Source organism: Muscardinus avellanarius (assembly GCF_963383645.1).
Source record: "Muscardinus avellanarius genome assembly, chromosome: 6".
Taxonomy (NCBI): Eukaryota; Metazoa; Chordata; class Mammalia; order Rodentia; family Gliridae; genus Muscardinus; species Muscardinus avellanarius.
Genome location: NC_137791.1, coordinates 130,632,672 through 130,660,201, shown reverse-complemented (window position 1 = coordinate 130,660,201; position 27,530 = coordinate 130,632,672). Strand labels below are relative to the sequence as shown.

General features: G+C 40.0%; 1 pseudogene across 1 annotated transcript; it reads left to right on the top strand.

Moving 5' to 3' along the window:
• Positions 1 to 18,552: 18,552 nt before the first annotated feature.
• Positions 18,553 to 19,542, top strand: LOC308264425 (glyceraldehyde-3-phosphate dehydrogenase-like; annotated as a pseudogene). The gene has a single exon. The product of its transcript is annotated as a glyceraldehyde-3-phosphate dehydrogenase-like (transcript).
• The last annotated feature ends 7,988 nt before the right edge of the window (positions 19,543 to 27,530 follow it).

Sequence of the window (27,530 nt, the reverse complement as noted above, 5' to 3'; positions counted from 1 at the left end):
AAGAAGAGGATAGCAGCATGGAACAGTAACATATTTCTTAAGAAGCTAAAACAGATGACATTCAAATATAGTATACAAGGGTTGAGAGTGGTGATATATGCCTGTAATCCTACTACTTGGGAGGCTGAGACAGAAGGATCACAGGTTTGAGGACCTCCTCAGCAATGTAGCAAGACTCAGCAATCTAGCAAGACTATTTCCAAACATAAAAATAAAAGGGCTAGGAGTGTAGCTCAGAGGCAGAACACCCCTGAGTACAATTCCCATTACAAAAACAAATATATTTTTGTGCTATATATAAAATTTTGTACTACATATAACATTTTGTACTATCTATAGTATACATAGGTATAAAAGCTTTATTTAACTCATTAAATAGGAAACCAGAAGGTTAGTAAAAATGGATCACAAATCATTTGAGTAACTGAGATTTTATAGACACTAAAATATGAGATTAAGTTTGCTAGACTACATACAAAAGTGGTTAAAGTTCTACAGGCAACCAATTCATAACCCATGGAATTATCTTTTTTACTAGACAGACATACACACCTATCACAGAAAAAAAACAACACAGTGGCAGGTAATATAAAGAGTCTGTGTGCTATTTAATCATAAATGGCAAGTGAAACAAAGTCACATTCCCTAGACTGTCCCATAACTTCTATTCGTCTCCAGATTCTGATAGTCACTTTAAGTGTAAATTGATTACAAGTAAAAAACCCAGTGTCTCAGTCACTGTAGCCAGCTTCAGAGTGCTCTGTTGAATGCTGTCATTAAAAGACACTGTATTGGAGACGGCAGGACAGAACATTTCTATCATAGCTCAGTGTTCTAATGATCGGCACCAGCTGAAGAGAATTCTTAGCTTTCTGTTGTGGAAATAAATGGCTGCACACTTAGTGACTTAAAATGATGCAAATTTATGATCTCACAACATTGTAGGTCAGAAGACTGTGCTAAAGCTCAGTTGATTTTTCTACTCTAAGATTCTCAGGGGCCCAACCAATGTGTCAGCCGTGTGGGCTCTTATCAGGAGGCTCTAGGAAGATGCACTTTCTGATCCCATTAGATTTCAAGACTACTGTCCCTGTCACCCGGCTAGCTGAGAGCAGAGTGGCCTTACTACCAGAGACCTTGCCTCAAGTCCTGTGCTTCCACGTGGTCCTCCCCAGCAATGCAGACCAAGCCCCTCTCACCCTGATAATCCCTGCATCTCAGGGACACAGGCTGGAGGAAGCTTTCTCTTTTTAAGGGCTCAAGTGATCACACTGTGTCTACCCTGACAATCCAAGATAATCTCCCTGTCTTGAAACTTTCATTCAATCTACAAAGTCGCTGAGTTGCCTCATTGGAACTTTCAACCCCAGAAATTCTGTAACTTTCTTTGTCTTATTTCTATTGCAAATACATAGCTCAGGACAAGAAGCAATGTACATGACCAATGTGCCTTTCTTTGATAGGATGAGATATAACTTTTATTCTAAGCCCCAATTTATACCATGAGGCTCATATAAGTCAATGCCTGGTATTGTATGCACAACTTGAAGTCCACATGAAACAAAATGCTATGGGGCTGTGTAGGGCTTGGAAGATGGAAGAACAGTGGCTCCCAGTTGCCACCTAGCCACACCCCCTGAGCTGGCATGCCCAGCATCCAGGTTGACCCTCAGTACTTGGTTCCTGAAGGACACACCTTATTCTATCACTTGTTGCCAGAGAGTAAATTTCCTCTGAGTCTACGGTATTCTGAACACACAGAAGCAGCTCAGAAGCCCTCCGCCACGCTGGCTCTAGGTCTCTTCAGAGTCACCCCAGACACATCTGCCCAGGTGTCCAACACAGTCAAGAAGCTTTGGCAGGAAATTATCTCCCAGCAGAGGCACATCCATGCACATGGCCCCCTGCATCTGAACTGCTTCTCCAGTTAAGGTGCAGCCAGTCAACTCCTGCTGCCCCTGCCCAGAGAGGACGGCACTCCCAGACTGGTCACATAGACAGTCACTTAAAGCTAATTCATCTGTCATGTCAGAGAGATGGTCCCCACACATCTGGTTCAAATATTACCCCCTCCACCTCCAGCTCATCAGAAATGTTTTACAAAATGTTACAAGAAAAATAATGCAACCTGTGCAGCTCTGTAGCTGCTCAGGAACAAAACTCTGCAGACTGACACTCTGGAACAAATCCACATCCCCAGCAATCTAATCTCATCCTGCTCATTTTCATGATTCAGCACCAAACTCCTCTTTTCTCCTCCATACACATCACCCTAAGAGGGCTCCATCCCCTGAAAACAGACCATCAACCTAGGAGCTAGCACCAAGGGGAGGCCCCAGAGCTCTGTGACAGGAACACTTCAGGACTCCCCCGTGATCCCCCAGGGATGCTTCATCCCATCATTGCTCATTTACTCAACAAGCTTTTACTAGGATTCCTAATGTATGCCAGGCTAGGCCCAGAGTGATACAGGGTGAGAATTTTGGAGAAAGTCTCAAAGACTCCCTTTTACAACCACCTCTTTTTATCAGTTAGTCCCCAGATGGAAGGCAACACACCAATAGAGGCTTGCAAATAGAGAAAAGATGGGAAGAAGGAAGGAAGGAAGGAAGGGAGGGAGGGAGATGCCCCTCATCCAAGATCACCTATGCTTTCTCCCTTTCAGTTCCACCTCTGCCTGCCTCTGGCAGTAATATTGCATACTCAATGTGCAATTCTTCACTTTGGGGGACTCTAGATGAAGGTGTTATAGCAATATTTGCAGTGCAAGGCAGAATTCTTTCCTATACACTCCCATTAAGGCCATCAATAAATTAGATTAGTGGTTTTGACATTTTTCTGCCTATTGCTGGCTTAAGCCTCCACATAGAGCCTCTACAGTCTTTTCTCACAGCCCATCTCCGTGTTTATAAGGTGGGAGAAGTTGTGAGACTTACCTGTCACTGGGCCAAGGTCAGAGGGAGCAAAGCACAGCTTTATTAGACTTTGGAAATGTTCCCAATAGGAGGCTCCTTCTCACACACAAATGTTGTAACTGGTAAAATGCCTTCCAGCAGCTTCTAACCCCACTGAAAGAGCAGATCGTGGCCAGTAACCCTCACCTCATATATCATGTAAATCTCATTCCTATCACCTACTCCTTACTCAGCTCTGAGGCAGGGCAGAATGAGGTCACTAGGAAATCACTGTGCTCCCTTCCCCTAGGAGAGAGGAATACTCTCATGTTGTATCACTTGCTACTCAAATTCACCACCAGGCAGAGATTAGGAGTTTATGTCCACTTTAGAGCAGAATCAAAGGGCCCAAGAACCAGAAGTACTTTAAAAATAATCTTTCTGGGTTTATTTTATAATGGAGGAGGCCAGGATATGTAGGAGAATGAGTGCTCTACTGTAGTAAAGCAGAAGTCAACAGGACACAGTGACTCTAAAGGTCACACTACTCACCTTGTTTGACTGACTTTGGGTACCAGAATCTCAATAGAAACAGACAGATTCGTTCAAGGAGCTTGAGTGTCTCTACAGGACAATACCTAGAGGGATTTTTAACTCAAAATCTTGTAACAGCAGATCTCAAATTCACTCAAAAGAACTGACACTGAGGTGTTTTTGTTTGTTTGTTTTGGTGGTACTAGGGTTCCTGGAAACCCTTCAACCTCTGACTACCCTCCCAGACCTATCTTTATACTTTTTTTATTTGGAAACAGGATCTCTTAAGCCAGCTCAACTGCCTTCAAACCTGCGTGATCCTCCTGTCTCCGCCTCCCAAGCGTGGGGATTACAAGTGTGTGCCACCACGCCTGGCAATGACACTGTTTTAAAGTGAAAACTGTCCATATCTGTCTCGAAGGAAAACCCAAGCTTGAATTCAGAGAAAAAGAATCAATTTGTGGTTCTTCTTTGCTAAGAAATGCATGGAAATCCCGAGCTGGACAGAGTAAAGCAAGACTCATTGCTCTGGTCCGCTCTGGATTCTCCATCTTCTTCTAGGCTGCGTTAGTCCTCTTTGGGCCCCTCTGGATTCTCCATCTTCTTCTAGGCTGTGTTAGTCCTCTTCCAGCCCCACGCGGTTCTCCTCCCTTGTGATCTGCCACTTCCTTTTCTAACTCGAGTGCATATTTTCAGCTTCAGTTTGGGCTTTTCTATAAGCTTCTTTTTTGTAGCAATAAAAGCCCAGTTTTATTTTTGACAACCTTTCCAAAATGGTCAAGTGGTGGGGGGTTCAGTGTCAAAATGGATTTGTTCCATTGGCTGGAAACAGGGAAACTTGGTATTTCCTATGTAATATTAATAAACACTCACCCTGTGTGGAGTGGTTTAGAGTTTTCCCTGCTTAACCATTTGATGCCTCTGCTCCATGAGCTGGGTTAGTAGTAGGAATGAGTCCTAAGGGAGCTGTCAGAACAATGGGATTTCTTTTTCAATATAGCTTGAACTGGGGCAATAACCTTCCAGAACATAATTTGTCTAAATTAAATGAACAATTTCCCCTGGACAGAACTCTAAATCCCAGTCTAATGAAGTTGGATTTCTTTGAAGAACATTTAATCTGCCAAAGGCTGGATATTAACTATTTACCCACAAGGGTAAAGAGTTCACATTGTTCACATAAAGAGTTCACATTATTGCAATCAACAAAGTACAGCGGCAACCTACCAAATGTGAGAAAATATTTGCAAGCTATATATCCAACCAGGGGCTGATATCCAGAATATAGAAGGGACTCTAGGAAATAAAAACCTTCCAAGACAAGCAGAAATTAAAATAACTCATGACTACCAAGTCACTAGAGAAAATATTTGAAGGAATAAAACACAAAGAAGAAAAAAGAAATAAATACCAGAACCAGAAAAGGGACAATTTCCACCAGATGGGCAACTAAATGAAGGAGAAATAACACTATATCAAACAGAATGCAGAATTCAAAATGACAGGAAACAAAAGTCACCTCTCAATAATAACACTGAGTGACTCTCTCAATTAAAAGGCACACACTGACAATATGTATTAAAAAACATAATCCAACTATATTCTGCTTACAAGGAACTCATATTACAGGCAAATATATCCATAGGCTAAAGATGAAAGTATACAAAAAGACAAAGTATGCAAATGGAGACCAAAACCAAGCAGGGGTAGCGACATTCATATTAAACAAAGTAGACTTCAAGTTAAACTTATCAGAGAGACAAAGTAATCACTTCTTACTAATAAAAGGAACAATCCAACAAGAAGGTATAATGATAGTAAATATTTATGCCCCAAATATGGGTATGTCCACTTTTATAAAACTAACTTTTCAGGACATTAGGTCTAAAATAGACCCAAATAAAATAATACTGGGAGACTTCAACACACCACTAGATGAATCATCCAGGCAAAAGATGAACAAAAGAATCTTCAGACCTAAAGAACACTATAAATCAAATAGACTTAATATACATATAGCGAATATTCCAACCAGCCCCAGCTAAATACACATTCTTCTTAGCTGTTCATGGAATCTTCTCCAAAATAGACCATACTATGGGCCACAAAGCAAGTACCGGCAAAATTGTTTTAATTTTATTTTTTGTATATTCTAGATATTAGTCCTCTATCAGAGAAATAGCTCTTTTCAGGTCATAATGGAATGAAAGTTGAAAACAACAGGAAGACTAAAATAAAATTATATAAATACATTGGAGATTGATATACTTTAAAATGAGGACCAGATCATAGAAGAAATAAAGGGAGAAATCAAAAAAATTCTAGAATTAAATGACAAAACAAATACAACATATCAAAATCTATGAACAATTTGAAGGAGGTTTTAATAGAAACATTTATAGTACTGAGTAGCACATAAAAACAGAAAATCATCAAATAAATAACCTAATGACAAATATCAAGGACCACAAAAATTAGGAACAGACTAATTCCAAAGCCAGTGGAAGGCAGGACATAATTAAAAATCAGAACAGAAATCAATAAAATACAGATACATAGATCAGTAGAACCGAATAGAAGATACAGAAATAAATCCACACATTTATGTTCAATGGATTTTTGACAAAGGTTTAAAACACATGCATTGGAGGAAAGATAGCCTTTTCAACAAATGGTGTTGGAAAAATTGCCTATCCATTTATACAAAAATTAAATTAAATCCCTACCTTCTACCCTGTATAAGAATCAACTTGAGATGGAGCAAAGATGTGGAAATTAGATTAGAAATTTTGAAATCACTCAATGAGGGCTTAGGTCCAACATTCCAACATATAGACACAGGTAGAAACCCCCTTAATAAGACCCCCAAAGCTCAAGAAGTTAAAACAAGAATAAATAGGTGTCATTAAACTAAAAAGTTTGTGCTCATCAAAGAAAATCACCAAGAGTCTAAAGAGAGAGCCTATAGAAAAAGAGAATACCTTTACCAGCTAGTCCTCTGATAGAGAACTAATAACTAGAATATATGAAGAATTTAGCAGAATTAACACTAAAAAAACACAAATAACCCAATCAAGAAGTGAGCAACTGAACTAGACACTTCACACACAAAAAAAGATGTAAATGGCCAATAAATACATAAAAATTTCAACATCACTAGCAATCAGAGAGCTGCAAATCAAAACTACACTGACATCCCATCTAACCTAAGTCAAAATGGCAATTATCAAGAAGTCAAAAAAACAATAATTTCTGGTGAAGATGTGATGAAATAGGAACTCTTCTACACTATTAGTGGAATTGCAAATTAGTATAGCTACTATAAAGATCAGTATGGAGATTCATCATAAAATTGAGACTGGATCCACCACATGATCCAGCTGTACCACTCCTGAGAATCTTTCCAAAGAGACTGAAAGAAAAATATTATAGTGATATATGCATACTCATGTTTTTAAGCAGCACAGTTCATAATAGCCAAATTATAAAACTAAGAGATATTCATCAACAAATGAATGGTTTACAAAATTATAAGATAAACTCACAATGGAATTCATACTCGGTAATAAAGAATAACAAAAGTATGTCATTTTCAGGCCAAGCATGGTAGCACATGCTTGTAATCCCAGTACTTGGGAGGCTGAGACAATAGAATTGTAGTTCACAGACAGCCTCAGCCATTCAGGGAAGCCCTCTAAAATTTAGTGAGACCCTGTTTCAAAATAAAAATAGGGCTGGGGTTGTAGCTTGGAGGTAGAATGCTCCTGGGTTTCATCCCCAGTACTACAAAAAAAAGTTTGTCATTTTCAGGAGAATAAATGGAACTAGGGAATATTGAGTGAGATCAGCTGGTCTAAAAAATTCAAGGGCCATATGTGTTCTATCATATGTGGAAGCTAAAATTAAAATACAAAACAAAATGGAATTCAGTCAAATAAAAAGAGAAACTAGAAATAAAAATAGAATAGTGGAAGGAGACTGGGATGTTATAATTGTTGTATCTTCTTGATAAACCTTTTTACCAATATACGATGTTCTTGTTTGACCTTTGTAACATATTTCTATGTAGCCTATTCAATCTGATATTAGCATAGCTACTTAGTGCTTTCATAATTACTATTTATTTGAACAGTATTAATTTTAATCTTTTTGCTTTAAACTTATGTGTGTCTTCAAGTGTTGCTTCTTCAAATACCACATACTTGAAATTTTTAAATCCATATACTAGTCTCTGTCTTTTAATTGTCATGTTTAATACATTTATGTTATAATCACTAATAAGGTAAAATTATAATTTTCATTTTACTATTCATTTTCCTCAAGTTTTAAGTCATTTGTATTTGACTTGTATCCCTCAATCATTGTATTTTTGGTTTAAAGGTATTATTTTTAGTCTGCTTTGAGACATTCATATTTTCTCTTTCAGGGGTTTAAAGATGGCTTCCAATAGCTTTTTTTTTACTTTTATTTATAAGTGAAACATATTGAAAATGGTATACAATTAGACTGTGTTTGGTGCCCTCTCCCTGCCCTGTTCCCCTTCCCCCATCCCAACACTGAAAGTCCAGATTAACCACGCTATTTTCATACTTTTACACATATTCAGATGTAGCTCCTCCATTAATCAAACTCAGTCTTCCTCCTCTCCTATCCTTCGATTCTAGCTTTGCTGAACTTTCCCCTCCATTATCTGAAGCCCCTCTGGTATCTCCAATGCTCCCTAGTTTGGGCATATTAGAGAAAACATATGTCCCTTCTCTTTCTGTGGTTGGCTGATCTCACTTAACATAATGCTCTCTGGGTCTTTCCATCTTCTTGTGAATGACATGATTTTGTTCTTCTTTATACCTGAATATAATTCCATTGTGTGTATTTCCTATAATTTTGCAATCCATTCATCTGTTGATGGGGACCTGGGCTGGTTCCATATTTTAACTATTACGAATTGTGCTGCTATGAACATAGGTATGCATATGTTACTGTGGTTCTCTGATTTCAAGCCCTTTGGAAAGATACCCAGGAGTGGTAGAGCTGGATCATATGGTGGATCTATTTCCAGTTTTCTAAGAAATCTCCACACTGATCTCCATAGTGGCTGAACTAGTTTGCCCTCCCACCAACAGTGTAAAATAGTTCCTCTTTCCCCACATCCTGTTGTTATTTGATTTCTTTATGTTTACCACTCTGATTAGGGTTAGATGGGATCTCAGAGTAGTTTTGATTTGCATCTCCCTGATAGCTAATGATGTAGAACATCTTTTCTTGTATCTATTTGTATCTCTTCTTTTGTGAAGTATCTATTCAATTCAGTCATGAATTTTATATGGAGAAAGAAAAAACCCAGAATAGCCAAAGCAATTCTCAACAATAAGAACCATGCAGGAGGCATCACAATCCCAGACTTCAAATTATACTATAGAGCAATACTCATAAAAAATAGCATGGTACTGGCACAACAACAGACAGATTGACCAGTGGAACAGAAGATACAGAAACAAACACACACACCTATATTCAATTAATATTTGACAAAGGGGCCAAACTCATATGCTGGAGAAAAAACAGCACTTTCAACAAATGGCGCTGGGAGAACTGGCTATCCATTTGTAGAAAGATGGATCTAAATCTTTACCTCTCACCATGCACAGGAATCAACTTGAGATCAATCAAAGACTTAGAAATTATAGCAGAGACTGTGAAGTTATTAGAGGAAGGCAAAGGCTCAACACTCCAACATATAGGCACAGGCAGTAACTTTCTCAACAAGACCTCAATAGCTTATTTAAAATTTTTAGTTTTTACCTAGCCATCTGGTGTTCCTATGTGACAGTTTCTAGTGACAATTTTTTCCTGTATAAGAGTCATAATTTTTGTTTCTTTGTGCATCTCATAATTTTTTTACAAAATCAAACACTTAAAATAATTTGGCAATTCTGTCCGGGTATGGTGGTACACACTTGTAATCCCAGCCTTTTGGAGGCTGAGACCAGATGATCATGGTTCACAGACAGACTCAGCTACATAGTGAGGCCCTTTGCAATGCAGTGAGATCCTGTTTCAAAATAAAAAATAAAAAAATAGGACTGAGGGTATAACTCAGAGGTATAATGCCCCTAAGTTATATACTCAGTATTTCAAAATATAAAAAAAATAATAATGATTTGGCAATTCTGAATTCTCCCTCTACCATTGTCATGTCTTGTTGCTAATGCTATTTGTTCTTGCTATTATTATTTATTGACTATTCTGAACTAATTCTGTATATTCTGCAGTCTCTATCATGTGCCAACATTACATTTTTGTTTCGTGCTGGGGATGGAACCCAGGGGCTTTCTACCACTGGGCTATACTCCAAGACCTTTTTTATATTTTATTTGGAAACAGCAGCTCACTAAGTTGCTGAGAGTCTAAGTAGCCAAGGCTGGCGTCGAACCTGCATGATCCTTCTGTCTCAGCCTCCCAAGTACTGGGATTACCAGTGTGTGCCACCATGTCCAGCTTCAATGCTACTTTTTAACTTAGTAATCAGTGATTCGGCAGAGTTCTTAACCCCTAGAATCAGTAAATTTCCTATTCTTTGACAAAGGGCTTTGCATGCATGCTGAGCCTGCATTCAGTGGTCAGCTAAAGAGATGCTCAAACTTTTCCTTCAGCTCTTCTTAATGTCAGATACTGGCAAAAGCTTAAGTTTTCTCAGGTTTTTGCTGAGCACTCACACAACCCAGAGCATGTATTGGGTGTTTTAGAGTCTTGGAAACATATCAGAGCTTTTCAGGGTGCCAAATGAACATATCACTACCCAGTTTTCTTACTAAGCAATTCTTTGTTTAAACTGTTATCCACTACCTCAGGCAGCCATGATAGTAAACAATTGCCCCTGATTATTTTCAACAAATATCCCTACGGGGAAAAAAGCTGCTCAAACAACTTACCTTGAAGAGCTATTTTGCTTTCATAAATGCTTCCTGGATTTCTCCAAGCCTTTGGTTAATTTCTACAGCTTGAAAAGAATGGATTTTGATAAATAATGCCAGTATTCCTGCTTTCATGTAAGAGAACCTTATGCTAAGTGAGATTTATCAATCTTAGAAAACAAAGAGTCAAATGTTTTGTCTCACATGTGGAAACTAGAAAAAGACTGGGCAACAAAAGAAATTTCAAATAAATGAGGACAGAAACCAGGAGAATAGCAGAAAGAAATCAGGGGAGGTAGGCAGGATAGGAGGGAGATTTACCAAAGAAATTAGTTCCAACAATCCGATGTGTACTCATGAAGCTATCAATACCAAGTTTAATGTTGTGCATAGGGAGAGGGAGGAGTGGGGCAGCATCTGAGGGGAAATTCGCCAAATCCTGTGTATGTGTGTTTCCACAACACAAAAGCCTCAATGTGATATATGGATACAATGCACCAATAGAAGTACATTTAAAAATATGAAAGACAAAATATTCAAAGGAACTGATTTCACCGTTTTTACTGAGGCACAAACCAAATTCATCATGTATCCATGTTTCATTGTGCGTTTCTCCAATGCGTCAAAGGTTTCTGCTTGACCCATGTAAGTTTGTGATTGCTCCTTGGACTCCCTTCTATTTCATGTTCTTCACTGCGCTTTTTTATGTTAGGTCTTCAAACATTCCTTCACCTCCACTGTCATTATCTTGATTGAGGAGTTTTACTATCTGTTACCTAGATTACTTCAACAGCAATCAAACTTGGTCCTCTGCATGGTAATCTTTTCTAATCTACTAAGTGCCTACAGCCAGATCATTTTCATACCTAAATCTGTCTTCCCATTTTTAAGTCTTTCCCTAGACCCCCACTGCCTCCAGAATAAAGTCTAGTCATTATCATGATGGTGCATTCAAGGATCTTCAGATTCAAATTTGAGTCTACACTTTTCCCCTGCAGTTCTGACCTTAGCCATACACAGACGTGCAATTCCACATAAATTCAGCACTCTCTCCTTAGCATCCTTGTTTCTCGTTTTCCTAGTTAATTCAGCACATATTTTCTAAGCATAGAACCTACTATATATGCTGGGCGTGGTGGCGCATACTTGTAATCCCCACACTTGGGAGGTGGAGACAGGAAGATTGCGCTGGTTCAAAGCCAGCCTCGCTGGCTTGAGACCCTGTTTCCAATTAAAAATAAAAAATGGGTCTGGGAGTGTAGCCCGGAGGTAGAAGGGTTTCCAGGAACCCCAGTACCACCACCAAAAGAAAAAACTACTATATGGCAGACCCCATACAAGAAAAAAGAAAGTGAGTAAGACAGGCCAGGGTCTTCTCCCTGTGGATCTCACTTTCATAAAAAATAAACCAACAATAATCATGGAAACAAATAAAACAGGCAATTGCAGGATGCTGTAACTACCATGAGGTGGGCCAGTAGAATAGAGGAAACCTTAACTCATCACTTTGGAAAGAGAAATCCTATCCAATAAACACACTTTGAGCTGAGACCTGAAGGAGGCAAAAGCCAATAAAGTGTGAGAGAAATGAGATGCTGAATATGACAGTTAAGTGACCTAAGTGAAATTCAAAAGAAAACCAAGATAGAGATTAAAATGAAAGCCAGCTAGCAATTAAAATGGAGGAAATTTGTCCCAGAAACCTCCACATATTCCAGTAAACACACAGATGTGTACATTTAACATAGGTTCCTCAAGCAAGTAACTGCTGGACGGACCAGCTGGCAGATGGGAAATCCTTGCACAGAGCTATGTATGACAAGGGAGAGTCTGTGGGAAAGGCGCTCTTACTTAGCTGGCTCACCCCTACTGAGGGAGTCCAAAGTTTCCCTTGGATGGATTCCCACCTGTATTTCCACCCTTATGAGCTAAAGAGGCCTTTTGCCTTCATGTTTTATACCAAAAAAAAAAGAGGAGAGGATCGAGTGACCGCTGCTTATGGCTGGGTGTAGAGAAGAAACACACACACATATAGGCTTGGTTGTAAAAGGATTTTATTTTGAAAAGAAACATAAAACCATCCCTCCATGCCTCTTGGAGTTGTGATCCAGCTTAGGAGTGTTGAGTAAGCAAAGTGCTTTACGGCAGATGGTGAGAGAGGAATGAGGAGCGGAGTGTTGACTGAGGAGGTGAGAGAGACTTGCCACCGCTTGAGTACCAGCCTGCAGGTTCACAACCTGCGGACACCGGGGATTTCTTGTAGAAGTAGAACCACAACCCAAGGTAGCTGGGAAAGCTCTTCCTGATGCTGGCACATCTGTACCATTTACTTAAATAATGATTGAGGACCTACAGCATGCCAGCCTCTGATCTAGGTCCACAAATACATCTATGAACAAATTCTGATTGCTCCTAGAATTCTATGCTAGTGGAGGGAAAGAGAGACAACGTGTAAATAAACAGGGGTACAGAGAATGTGTCGGATGTCAATAAGTGCTATGGAGAAGAACTAAATCCAGAAAGGGAGGTGAAAAGTGCTGTAAGGTTCTGCTTCCAGCCAAGATGGAGTAACCAGAACCAGATTGACCCTTCCACTGAAGGCAACTCAAAATCCAAACAAAGTCAGTGGAACAATAGCTTTTAAGTCGCTGTTAATGAGCCTTTGCTGAAATGGAGCAGATCTGAGCTGCTAGGACACCAAAGTGCAGATCCAGCTACTTTAATGACTGTTTCTAGACTGAGAGGAAAAGTAATTTCACTCATTTTATTTATTTTGGAATATTTACAAATATTTGAGCCAGAGACATCAATTAATCAGCATTGACCTACAGAGCTCAAAAATAGAGCTAAGTAAACCTACTACTTGCAGAGGGCTTCTAGACTGGGGTATAAATGGAGAAAGAAAGTAGGCAGATTTTCTTTCTGGAAACATCATTGGGAGGGGGAGCAAGAATGTGAGATAGGATTTAGGTATTCCTAGTTCCTCAGGCCAATGGCCAGCTCATGTTACTCAAGAGTTATACATTATTACTAGCAGTCTGTCAGTTATATTAAGTTCACCAGATGAATGAATTCATCACATTGATGAGTAAACGGAATGAAACCATGTGTCACTTTAACAGATTCTTAAACCATGTACAATAAAATTCATGATCCATTATTGTTCATTTTAAATTCTAGCAAAAGTAAAAAGGGGAATTTAACAAGACAAAAACACTGCTCTTAAAATTTAATTAACAGAACCATTCCTACCTAATTCTGCTACATCAGATGAATTTCTATCAAAGTCAAAGGTAAGGACAAAAGAATCATCGGTAACTCTGATTTTATTTATCATTCTTATGCAAATTTTGGACAATGCAATGTGATTGAAAAAATATAAGCCTTATAAACATTAAAAATATGAAAATTTTATTTGTTTATAGAATGTATCATTCATTTTATATCTAAAAATGTTGAATAAGAAACTTTGAACTGAAGAGTTTAGCAATGTGACTCATATTTTATAATATGCATTGTATATGTTCCTGTATGTACAAAATAATAATTTAGAAGATAAAACATTTAAAAGACCCTTTTACAATAACAAAAATATTTAAATCCCTAAAGAATGCACCTCAAAATAAATGTGTTAGGTTTATATTAGCAGCATTTACATACTATTGACAGAATCTACCCTATTTTGGACATAATACAGTATGCAAAGTGAACACTCTAATCATGGGAGATTAAAAGGAAAGAAAATATAGTAGAGTCTGACACATCAGTGAGAAGCTCACTGGTGCCTTCTAGAAGAGAGATGACAAGGTTCTGAGCTGAGGGAGTGACGAGAGTTATAATACAGAGGGAAATTCCTTCTTATCCAGACATGGTGGCATATGCTTATAATTCTAGTACTTGGGAGGCTGAGACAAGAGGATCATAGGTTTGTAGCCAGCCTCAGTGACTTAGTGAGGCCTTCTGCAATTTAGTGAAACCCTGTTTCAAAGTAAAGAGTAAAAATAGGGCTGGAGGGGTAGTTCAGAGGGATAATTTCCCTGTGTTCAATCTCCAATACTGCAAAAAAATAATTAGTGTTCACACATCTCAATGGGGTCCAAGATGATAGAGGCATACATGCACATATCACTCATTTAGCCCTTCCTCAGTTCTCACCCTATTCCCTCCTTTCTACTACCTCCTTCTCATGTTTGGCTTAGTTCTTGACTTTGATAGGTTTGTGACTATAGTGTACCAATAAAAAATTAAAGGAGAAATGTAGAAGTTAACAAAAAATAAGTTTGTGGGCTAGAGCCTACTCAATGTAGTGTTTGCCTGGCATGAACAAGTCCCTGGGTTCAACCTCCAACACCTAACTAATTAATTGGAGGAACTTTGAGTAAAATTCTGAATGTCCAGGCTCTCGGTAGACTTGGTAAATAAGCCTTGCATGGAAAGATGTATCAAATCAGAGATGATCAGAGTCATGACAAAATTGAAAGGAAGGAGGCATAGCCTTGGGCTGAGCCTCATGGTCTGAGGTGGACATGAGGGAGAAGAAAGAGCAGGCAGGAGGAGAGGCAGCAAAGGCAAAGACTGCACAGTGGGTGTCAGTCCATTCCAGCTACTATAAGAAAACACCTTAGACAGCATGGTATCTAAACAGCAGAATTCGTTGCCCACGGACTGGAAGCTGGGAGGCCCAGATCAAGGTGCTGGTGAGCTCAGTGTAGATGAGGGCCCACTTCCTGGTTCATGGACAGTACTGTCTCTGTGTGTCCTCCTCACTTGGAAGAAGGATCAAGAAGAGCTCTCTGTAATTTTTTTTGAAAGGGCACTAATCCCTCTCATGACAACTCCACTATCATGACCTAATCATTTCCCAAAACTCCACCTCTTAAGATCATCACCTTGGAGAGGTTGGAACTCAACTTATGAACTTGGACAGGATGCAGATATTCAGACACAGCAATTGAAAAAAAATAATGGGCATACAGAGGATGAATAAGAGGTCCATCTAGCTAAAGCCTAATTAGGTTTGATGATGGAGAGCTGAGATCAAACTGGGAGTTCACCTAGTAGTTGGGTTATTTTTGATGGTCAATAGGAAGTCATGGAATATTTTTTAGCTGATAAATAACATTTCTATAACAGGATGGTCTAGAAACTAAAGGAAAAGAAGACAAAGGGAATTCTGAGAAGTTTGGTGAAGAGGACGGCCCAAGGGAATTGACAAGATTTGTGACAAAGACCGTAAAAACAACCATTGTGATCTACTCAAGTATGAAGACTTAAATACTCTTGGAAATTCGCTACATGAAAAGGAGAGGAGAAAAGATTATTTATTTTAGCCAAGAAAGTTGTTTTATTCTTTAGCTTTTATTAGTGCATTGTAATTATTCATCGCAGTGAGATTCAAAATGATACAAACATACATGCACAGAATATTTAATGTATTTCCTTCCCCATCCCACTCTGCTCTCCCCTCTTCCCTCCCCATATGTGTTAGTGAAATTGATAGCAATACCTTCATATATTGCTATAGCATTTTTTGAACTGTCCCCCTCTGCAATGTTTCTTTCTCCGTTTCACATCTCCCTACCCCAATCTCTTTCCACTATTCTAGTGTTCTCTTCATTTACCTAGTCTCTTATGTTTCCTTATTTATTTCTAGCTTCTGCATATAAAAGAAAGCATATAATCCTTGACTTTCTGATACTTTTTATCTCAACATAATATTCTCTAGTGTCATCCATTTTCCTGCAAATGACAGAATTTTGTGCAAATACCACATTTTGTTTATCCATTCATCTCTCTGATGGACACCTAGGTGGGTTCCATAATTTGGCTATTGTGAACTGTGTTGCTATAAACATGGGTATGCATGTGTCATTATAGTATTCTAACTTTAATTCTTTTAGAAAGATACCAAGAAATTGTATAGAAAGCCTCCATGTCCTTTGACAGCGTTAATAAGTCTGCTTAGACAAATGAGCACCGTTAATATCACAAATACTTCATGCCTCTCAAAGTGCTTTCTCATCCATTAGTCATTTGATTTCCATAATCACCATAAGAGGCAACAGGAGGATAGTCTACCACCTACATTTTAAAGATGGGGAAACTACAGCACAAAAGGTTATCTGGCTTTTCAAGGTCATACAGTCAATAACAGCTTTAGATTCACCAGATCTTCTCACCCTTGACCCAAAATTCTGTCACTGTATAACAGGCCACATCTCCCACGTTGTCATTCTCTCATAATGATCCATATCAACTTACTGATTAAAATTGTTCCAAGTTTTCAGTTGGCTTAATATTTCAGGGAAGAGGCCCATCTGAAAGGTCACTGTGGCTTGGGTGTAAGTTTGTTTAATAAATATTTTTCTTATTTGGAGGTTTTAATTTTAAGTATGCGGTCTACTCTTTTTGTATGATTATTTGCTCAAAAAAATTTTTAGTCAGCAACACACCTCATAAAAATTTAATATGCTTCAGAGCTCCATTTACTGTTTAAAAAAGCACAAATCAGGCATTCTTGAATTTTGAATGTGGTGACCCTATAATTGGGCTCTCTCTGAAGAAGGCCCTTCCAAACTCTGTAGTGAAATTGTTCTTTTTTAATGTAAGTGACACTCAAGTAAAGTTTTATCTCTGATTTTTTTCTCTCACCAAGGGTTGGATCCTCACCCACTAAGATATGATATAGCTTCCTGTCACCTGTGTATTTATTTCTTGCATCCTGAAGAGGCCCTGTTCTCTGATGTGTCTTTGGCAGTAGCTCAGAAGTGTGATAGTCCTGAGTTCAAATCTTATTACACATATGACCTTGAACAAGTTAGCTCACATCTCTGAGTATTATTTCCCATTTATACCATAAAATGGTTGAGTTTCACATCACACAGTTAGTGCATGGATATAGGATAGTAAACTCGACACCAATGACCCTAGAGCAAATCCTCACTGAGTATTTATTACCTATGAATGTAAAAGACAGGATTTACTCAGAAAGCAATCACTGGGCTCACAGCTCCACTTACTTGGGTAATTGGTACTTTGACCTTCCAGCCATGCTCTTTTACCAGAGACTTATGGTCATGGGGTCTTACCTGGTCATAGAATTATGATCAACCACTTTAATCAATGATATGATGCCGTTTACTCAATGTTGGAGAGCAACAGGCCTGCCTTCCCTAATTCCTTCAATCAAAATTATCTTGAGAAATACTTGACAATTATTGGGGGTATTGTGAGCACAGAAGCAAAGAACATGGACAATTTCCTTATTCTACTGGAACTTACTTACTAGTGGGTAATACAAACAATAGACAGGCAAGCAAATGAGCAAGAAGAGACATCTTATAGTGATAGCAATCCTGCACGGTATTAAAATGAGTGGTATGATAAAGTATTGGGAGCCACTTAGGTAAGGTGGTCAAAAAGGGACTTTTTGAGAAAGTGAAATTTAATCTGAGAAAAAACTGAATTGACAGACCTGGCTGGTGGTAAAAGAGCCCCCAGACAAAGGGGGTGGTTCATGCAAAGGCCCTAACATGGAAATCTGCCTCAGGTTCTGATGGAGTAGAAAGAGCACTGTGTGGCTGGCCATGAATGTACCTGAAGTCTCAGGATGAGGAAGGAAATAAAGGGGATGCACATAAGGAAGGAATAAATCAGATTGTGAGGTACTTTATAGGCCAAAAGTGGAAGGACTTTGTTCTAAGGGAAGCTTAATTCATTCAAAAGTATGGCAGAGAAGTATCATGGCTTAAGTTTTTACAAAGCTGACTCAGTCTGCCCTTTGGACGGCAAAGGCATCAGCTGCACATCTCTGAAGGTAGTACAGAGGTCTGGATTGGAGAAGAGGGTGAATAACATGGTGAAGATAAAAAGAACTGGACACACTCAGAAAATATTTGCGATGCTAACTTGACAAAAGCTGAGACGTTCATGTTAGCATAGTAAAGAGAGAAAGCAAGGCTAACCTGGAATGTTGTTTGGTCAGCTTGGTGAACTGTGGTATTGTTTCATAAGAAGAAGAAAGAAGAATAAGAAGGAGGAGGAGAAGGAAGAGAGAGACAGAGAGACAGACAGACAGACAGACAGACAGACAGACAAGTTGGGGGGAAGGAGTCAGGAGAATATCTAAATATTCTCTGTTGGCTCTCTACTCCTCTCCATTCATCAGACAGCCCCATCTCAAGCAGTGCCAATTGCATCCCTAATACACCATGGTGAAAGTTGGAATAAATGGATTTGGCCATCTTGGGCACCTGGTTACCAGGGCCGCTTTCAACTCTGGCAAAGTAGATAGTGCCACTATCAACAACCCCTTCCCTTCATTGACTTCAACTATATGTTCTACATGTTCTAGTATGATTCTACCCATGGCAAGTTCAATGGCACCCTCCAGGTTGAGAATGGAAAGCTTATCGTCAATGGAAAAGCCATCTCCATCTTCCAGGAGTGAGATCTTGACATCCAGTGTGGTCATACTGGTGCTGAGTATGCTGTGGAGACCACTGGAGACTTTGCTACCATAGACAAAGCCAGGGCGCCTTTGAAGGTGTTGCCAAAAGGGTCATCATCTCTACCCTTTCTGCGAATGCCCCCACATTCATGATGGGTATGACCATGAGAAGTATGGCAACTCCCTCAAAACCATCAAAATGTCTCCTGCACCACCAACTTCTTAGCCTCCCTGGCCAAGGTCATCCATGGCAACTTTGGTATCATGGAAAGACTCTTGATCACCATCCATGTGATTACTGCCATTCAGAAGATAGTGGAAGTCCCCTTTGGGAAACTATGGCATGATGGCCATGGGGCCACCCAGACATCACCCTGCATTTACCAGCACCTCCAAGACGTGGGGAGGATCATCTCTAGATTAAATAGGAAGTTCACTGTCATGACCTTCTATGTGCCCACCCTATGGTGACAGTTGTGAACCTGTCTTGCCATCTGGAGAAAACTGCCAAGTATGATGACAAAGAAGGTGATGAAGAAAGCATCTAAGAGCCCCTCAAGGTCACACTGTGCTACACCAAGGACCAAGTCATCTCTTAAGACTTTAATTATGACACTCACTATTCCACCTTTGCTGGGGCTGGCATTGGCCTCAATGACAAATTTGTCAAGCTCATTTCCTGGTATGATAATGAATTTGGCTACAGAAGCAGGTGGTAGATCTAATGGTCCAGATGGCCTCCAAGGAGTAAGAACCCCTGGGTCACCACCCCCAGGTAAAACACAAGAGGAAGAGAGAGCCCCTCAGTTGCTGGGGATACCCTACCCCAACTCAGTCCCCCAACACACTGAGAAACTCACCTTCTCCCAGTTTTTATTTCAGATACCTTGAAGAAGGAGAGGGACTTATAGAACCCTACTGTCATGTACTGTCATCAATAAATTCCACTATGACTAAAATAAACAAAATGAAATAAATATTCTCTATTGGCTTTACTAAGACACTGTCAGGAGTAGATTCTACATATATACACACAGGGTCTTCCTCTGTGTTCCCTCAAAGAATAACCTTGCTATACACAGCCCAAGTACTTCAGGAATATGTGCCCATTCCATGGAGGAAAATGAAAAATGTCATAAAATTCCAGTACTGCTGCTTTATCGACATGCTGTTTAACTTCTCAGAATGTCAATTTATTCTCATATAAAATTAAAATCACCTTTCCTATCTATGGAATATTGTATAAAAATTAAATATGTATATAAAATCATTTTGAACCATACCCACTGGACAACACAAATTCCATGAAAAGGGATCATTATGATTCCATGTTAGAAGGTGAGATTCACAAAGATAGGGATTCAATGTGACTTGTTCGACATCTCCAGCAGGAATAATGAATACCTTTTGAATGAATGAATTATGATAGATTTCTCTGTAGAAACAGAGGTTGTGAACATTGAGATCCTTATAACATCACGAGGGTAACTAGTTAGCTATACCTCTGCCTTCTCCAGAACCCAAGAACCTACCTTAATCATCTTTAAAGGCCCACTACAGGCCAGCACACAGTACGTGTGCAATGAATGCCTAGGGAATTTAATTCTCTGCAAATTAGACTGAGCCAGCAGCAACTAACTCACAAGTACTATGCCTCACCAGATATCCATGACACACCTGTAGTCTCATAATAGAAACACATCACCACTTATGTCTTACCTATTCAGAAATACATGTCCAGTGCTTGAGCAGTTTGATCTCCATAAATATTGTTGCATAAATGAATAAACCAATGAATATATGGATAAATCATAAAATGCATTTCATTTTTTAAACATAAACAGGATCCATAAGAAAACAATTGAATTTGAAAAAGACCACATTTAGCTATGTCACTCATATTTCTGCAGGTCCAGGGAGCCTAAAATTGTTCACACTTTGAGTGATAGATGTAGAAGGGAATGAAAAATACAAAGCAGCAAATACAGGTACTCCCTGAAGGCAGTGGCCATCCACTGATACTCTCACTGTTTCTGATCACTTCTAACCCAGCACTTAGAGAATTCATGCTTCAAAACCGAAGCTTTTCAACTCAGTATGCAGCATGATAAATTAAATTGAGCCACTTCCCCAAGACCACAGATTAGTCTAGTTACCTCAAGCTTGATGCATCTCTAAACATGTCAATTTATTTTCATATGGGGAGAATTATTTAATATGTCATTATATGTCATAATGATACTATAATTATGTTGGAAAATTCTCATGATAGCTATACTTTAAAATAATTATTCAGTGCATTAGTCAAATTTTTATCACCATTACAAATACCTGAAATAATCAACTTATAAAGAAAAAAGAATTATTTTGCCTCACAGTTTTGCAGGTTCCAGTCCAGGGTCATATGGGCCCATGAAGATACAGCACATCATGACAAGAATGTGTGGGGGAACAAAACTCCTCACCTATTGAACAAAAAGTAGAGGAGAAAAAAGGAATGAGTTGGGGTTCCACAATCCCTCCAAGGTCACTGGCACACCCCAGTAACCTAAGGCCCTCGCATGAGGCCCCCACTTAGAGTTTTCACCACCACCCAATGGAACCACACTGGGAACTGAACATCTAACACATAGGCCTTTCCTTTGAGGAACATTCAAAATCCAAACTATAGCAGCACAGAAAAAGAAACTAGAAGTGGAAATTTGGTCTTGACTGATCATGTACACAAGCAAAACGGGGGTGTTAATGATTCCTAGTCTTCTGCGTTTGAAAATTGTCATGAAGAAAGTAAAACAAATTAAAAAGTCTTAAAAAAAATAAATATCAGTCTGGGAAGGCTACTGAGAGGATTCAATGAAGCATTCGTCAGATACATCATGGGTGCTTATTAATATTTCTTGTTTTAACATCATATTCAATATTTATTTATATTAATTTATTATATTACTGTCTCTGTCAACATTCTCACTGAAATAATCCCAAACAACTGGCTATACAACTTAGAGGAAGGATGATTTATTTGCTTACATGTTTTGGAGATTTGGAGGTTTAGTCCATGTGAGGCCAGGTCTGTGGAGCTCAGGGTATGGCGGTGGGAAGCAGAGAGAGGGCAGTGCAAGGGCTCTGCTCCTCACAGCATGGAGGCTGGAAATAGAGCAAGCAAGAGGACTCAGAGACAAAAGCACAGTCCCTAAGGCCCTACCCTCAAGAATCTTCAGCCACACCCTTCCTGTCTAGGTTGCCACCCAGTAAACTCATCACAATGGATGTGCACAGTGATGAGACTGCAACCCCCATGAGTTAATTATGTCAACTCTGAACACCACTACATGAGCTCTTGAGGGGACATCTTACATCTAACCATAAGAGTTACTTTATATTGATATTAATGTTGCCAACTCATATGATTACATATAGGAACACACTCAGCACCTTGTCCTTTAAAAACAGAAACTTCTTTTTGGGCGACATGATAAATCATATAGTTTAATCTCATTTCAAAACACTGCATTATAAGTAGCTTGTATCTAAAACCCCGTGGGCAGGAGGACTGATGACATTCCAGATACTGGGCCATGCATGTATTCTATTGATCATTCACTTCTAGAGAGATGGGTGAGGCAGAGATAAAAGCTGAGAGAGAGATGGGTAAATTATCTGCCACACTGATTAAAATCATATGAGGTCCAGAAACTCGACTGGCTTCACAAAACATCTGTGTTCTTCATTGCTCAGAAGCTCATTTGCTATCCCAGGCACTGCTCCAAGGCCAATATCTCATACATAAAGGCACAAAAACATTCAGCACATAGTAGGTCTTCATGGAGAAATGATGAATGAGCCAACAGCCTTTGAGGGATGGCTTATTAAAAAGGCTAACCAGGGGTGATTATTGTGTACCTCATTCCTCAATTAACATCAGTAATTTGTTTGCTTTGCTACTTTTAATTAGTTTTCTTTTAATTAACCCAGAATGTGCTTTAAGGAGAACATGGGGAATGACAAAATATTTTTTGAAAATCCTATTTAAATAAGTGAGACTTTTTAGGATGTGTCCTTGAAGCAGGACTGTCAAGCCAAATTCAACATCTAGCCCAGTGGGTAGGGCAGGTCTTGGGGGTCCTCACTTTTCAGTCAAAGAAACTGAGTCATCAACTGGACAAAAAATGGGAAAGTCTAGGCCAAGCCCTTGGCAGTGGGACTGAAATCAGCACCCTGGCTTTTCTCCTCTGGACAAGCTGAGCTTGCTCCAGAAACAGGAAGAACAGACCAGACAGAAGAAGAGTACATCCATTTCTCTTCCCTCCAGCATGGAAGAGGCAGAGCACTGCCTGGAGAGCATTCCACCCCCACAGATGAAAACAGGGATGACATTTCATATGCATAGAGCAGCTGATTCATTGGGATGGGAGGTCCAGTATCAACAGTCTTCTGAGGGCCCAGAGCAGAGGGGGAGGGCATCCCAGGGCCTGGGGAGACTCTGAAGCAGACCAGCAATAAATTAGACTCAGGCGCCCAGGACTGGAGTGTTGCGAGGCACTCACTTAGGGGCAGGGAAAACAGACTTTCCCATATATGGCCCCAAGGAGTGGCCGGGAGTGCAGAACTGGAAGCTCAAGTCCCATTCCAGATCTGTTTTCTGTAGAAGAAGAGTGTTTCTGACAGGCATGTGTTCGGTGTGTGAACATCACGGGCAAGGCTTCCTCTAGAATGCTGGGAAAAGTCAACAGTGGGAGAACACAGTCCTGACCCCAGAACCTGAAGACAAACTCAGATAAGTGAGCCCAGAACCCCCAGCCCCCACAACAGACCCTGGGGGAAGCGACCCTCATCCATCAAGTCACCCATGTGCTCAGCAAAGGCTTGCTGAGCATTCTTCCCACCAGATAGCCAGGCATTGGAGTGTTTGAGCACTGAGCTGACCCCCACTCAGGCATTCACCATTCACTCATTCATTAATCCCATGGGCATTACTGAGCTGCTGGTACACACACTACTTTCTAGAGAAAATCTTATCCAAGACCTGCTATAGCTGAAAATTTAGATGTTAGAGAGAAAGGAAGCATCAACCAACGGGTCTCAGTTTAAAGCCTTTGGCCAAGTGAATGGCCTCTCCAGCCCCAGTTTCTTCACCTGTAAAATGGGCATCATTGTCCCTCTCTCACCAGGGTGCTCTGAAGTCAGATATGAAAGACTCCAACGCACTGGATAAGATCCAAGTCCAGGCTCACAGGCGCCTCAGTATTACTCTTGGGGAATGGAGAAGGGCTTGTAAAGTCCCTCTGAGCTATTTACCTACAGCCGAAGACGCCACCGAAGAGCTGTATCAGGTTACCTCCTCATAAACGGAGGAGCGGGGAACTTCATAAAGAGACCACTGTGAACACAGTGACTTATTTAGTGTAGAAAACTGGGAGGGGGGCTGGGCAGAAATCATTTCCAATTCAATATGAGCAGCATTTGTGGGCACACAAAGGCATTTTTGTGTGACGTAGAGCGCCTTCACACAAGTCAGCCTGGCTCAGGTGATTCTGTTCAGGAGAAGGTTGATTTCCTGATTTGCCCAGTCTGAAGACCAGAAACTGAACTCCAGTGGTCAGTAAGATCTCTCTACCTGATAGGAGTCACTGAAAATTACCGAATCCATGGCACAAAGAACTCTGGGTTCTTGGAATTTTCCACGTCACCATGTCACAGAGACAGTCCACGCACGCTAGCAATAGCTCTTTTGCAAAGAGGAATTCTCCTCTCCTTGAGATAAGCAGGGAGGAAGGGAAAGAGAATATATCACAGAGGAAAATTTACTAAATTGGCCAGAGATGAGAGTTAGAAGCCATTTAGTGAAGTTTTCTTGAAAGTTCTGACACTTATCCCTCCACTGCCTTAGCCCTAGAACCACTGCAGGACAGATGTTTGACTCTAGCCCCAACTTTCTGACAGGGGTCCTGTTCAGTTTCTGTTTCTTCTCTGACACCTGTATCCACTGTCCATCTCTACAATTCTCCTCAGCCCTCAATAATCTGTGTTTCACCCACTCTGCATGAAAAACAGATACTTTTTCACTCTGGGACTGACATGGTGGGGATTCTCAGTCTCTTTGGTGAAAATGCTTGGATGTTCTGTTTTATTTCAATGTAGCTTAGGGTTTTCACTGTTACTTTCCCAATAGCTATAGCACAGCTCCCTGCAATGGAATAAAGAACTTGGGCACACCTGCTATCCTCCAGAGATACCATGCAGAGAGTATCTCTGCAGTTTCCTGGAGCCGGATGGATGGTAACACGTCCCTGTTCAGCCCTATGGTGTGAAGGTAGGAGGCATAATATGGGTGCCCCTGTCTTCCACACTATGTGTATGTCTACAACTGTATTATTTCCATTACTGTGAAATAAATAAAGGGGAAGAGCTGTTCCCTGTTTGGAGCAGCCTGTTGGTCAACTCTCTGTTGACCATCTTCTGCCCACTAGTACGTGGACCATTTTCAGCCACTTATTTTATGTACCCATCTAGCCAATACCACATCTGAGCCTCAACAAAATACTGCATCATGGCCAGAAGACACAGAGCCATATCGTTTTAAAAACAAACCAAAAATGGAAACAAAATTGGGTGGTCCCATCCTTCTATCACATCTAGTTCCAAGGTTACTGAGTCTCTGGTCAATCACTGGGCTTGTCAAAAAGCTTCCCGGACTCTCAGACTCTTCCTTTCTGTACTACTCAGATTCTCAGCATCTTTTCATTTCTATATGCTGCTTCTTCTTTGGTTTTGACTACACCTTGATGCAGAAATGGGTCCCATCACAGAGAGAAGTTCCTGATATTGTGGTGTCCTCTTTAAAGATTGGTGGAATCCTGAGAAGGAGGTCAGAACATGAAAAGCAAGCAGCATTCAACATAGTAGGCCACGGTCTCCCCTAAGAGTCCCATCACACCTCTCTCTTGGCTTCTCCCCTCTGCATGCAACCTCACTAGCCTCTATTCACATAGAAGCCCTGTCTGCTACAAACCTTCTACCCAAAAAGACAGTGGCCCACTTCCTTTCTCCTTTGAGTATCTGGGCTCCAGTCTTCCTTCCTGGGCCTTAATTCACTGTTTCTCCAAAGACAGTCACTCCTCTAAAGGACAGTCTGTCCCCCAGTACAAGAAAGGTAACAGCCATAACATATCCTTCTCCATCCCAGGTTCTGCTAAGGACCGACTAAAGGAACAGGCACAGTTTTATAAAATGTAAAGTACTAAGCAATTATACAGGACTATGGTTGTGATTGTATCGGCAATGTAACATTAGAGAGGAGGACCTGTTCCATGATTTTTCGCTCATGTTTATTCACAATGAGCAATGAGAAAAGCATTTTGACACCTATAACTACTACTGCTGCTGCTGCTGCTGCTACTACTACTACTACTACTACTATACACACACAACTAAAAATCAAATTTCCCAAAGGAAATTTCACTACATGTAGTTGACTTTAAGTTTTTGCTTTGTTCTATTTTATTTGTAAAACCACTAGTCACAACCTTTGCTTAGAACAACTCTGGTATCTTCCTACTCTAATTATTTAAAGATGAAGAAGCCTTCCAGGCATCGTGGTACATGTCTTATAACCCCAGGACTTGGACGACTGAGAAAGGAGGATTGCTGGTTTGAGGGCAGCCTCAGCAACTTAGTGAGGCCTTCAGCAACTTAGCCAGGCACTGTTTCAAAATGAATTTTTTTTTAATTTTTTTATTGGTGCATTGTATTTATACATCAAAATAGGGTAAAAAGACTTGTGTAGATTGAAATTTTTTTAAAAAAAAAAAAAAAGGTGGGGATGTAGCCCAGAGATAGAATGCTCCTGGGTTCAATCCCCAGTAATGGAGGAAGAGGAGGAGGAGGAAGAAGTAGAGGAGGAGGAGGAGGAGGAAGTGGTGGTGATGGCGGTGGCGGCAGCCAAACAAAATCCATTCTTTTTTAAAAAACATTTATTTACTAACAATTTACCCCCTCACACTCTTATCTGAACTTAGGAACGTAGAGAAGAGGCAGCATTTGAGGACACTGTAGCCCAGTAAGAGCCAAGGAGGCAAGCCATGGACTGCAGCTTCCTCACCCTCGCACCTGTCCAGGGCACCGGCTACACCAATCCTACCCACAGTATTTTGACAATTATTTGTACATAGCCATTAAAACAAGCAACACTTCTATTTTAACCTTATTTGTAGTGTAACTTTAAATTGTTTCAACTGACAAATGAAAAATGTGTATATTTTTATTGCACACCTTCAGATACATACTGTAGAACAATCACATCAAATTAATTAACACATTCATTGCCTCACATGCTTTTCACTCTTTATGATGAAAACAACTGAAATCTGCTCCTGTCACAATTTCCAAGTGCACAGTCCTTTATTGTGAACTCTCGTCACCATGCTGTTAATAATCTCCACCTCTACTGCCTCACTGAGACTCTGCACGTTTTGACCAATGTATATCCATTTATTAAATTTTTTTAACTTTTTCATAAATGCTTATGGTTTTTTACTACATATATAAATCTGCTAAAAACAGAGGCCAAACCTAAGTAGCATAGGAGAGAATGTTTGGCCTTCAAGAGCCAAAGAATACAAATTCTTAACTTTTTATAGCATTTCGTAACTTAAAATACTCTGCTAGCACACTGTTGATTTTAACGCAGGCATCACAACAATCCCACCCCGTTGTCACTGCTGCCTTATGGAAAAGAGAGCT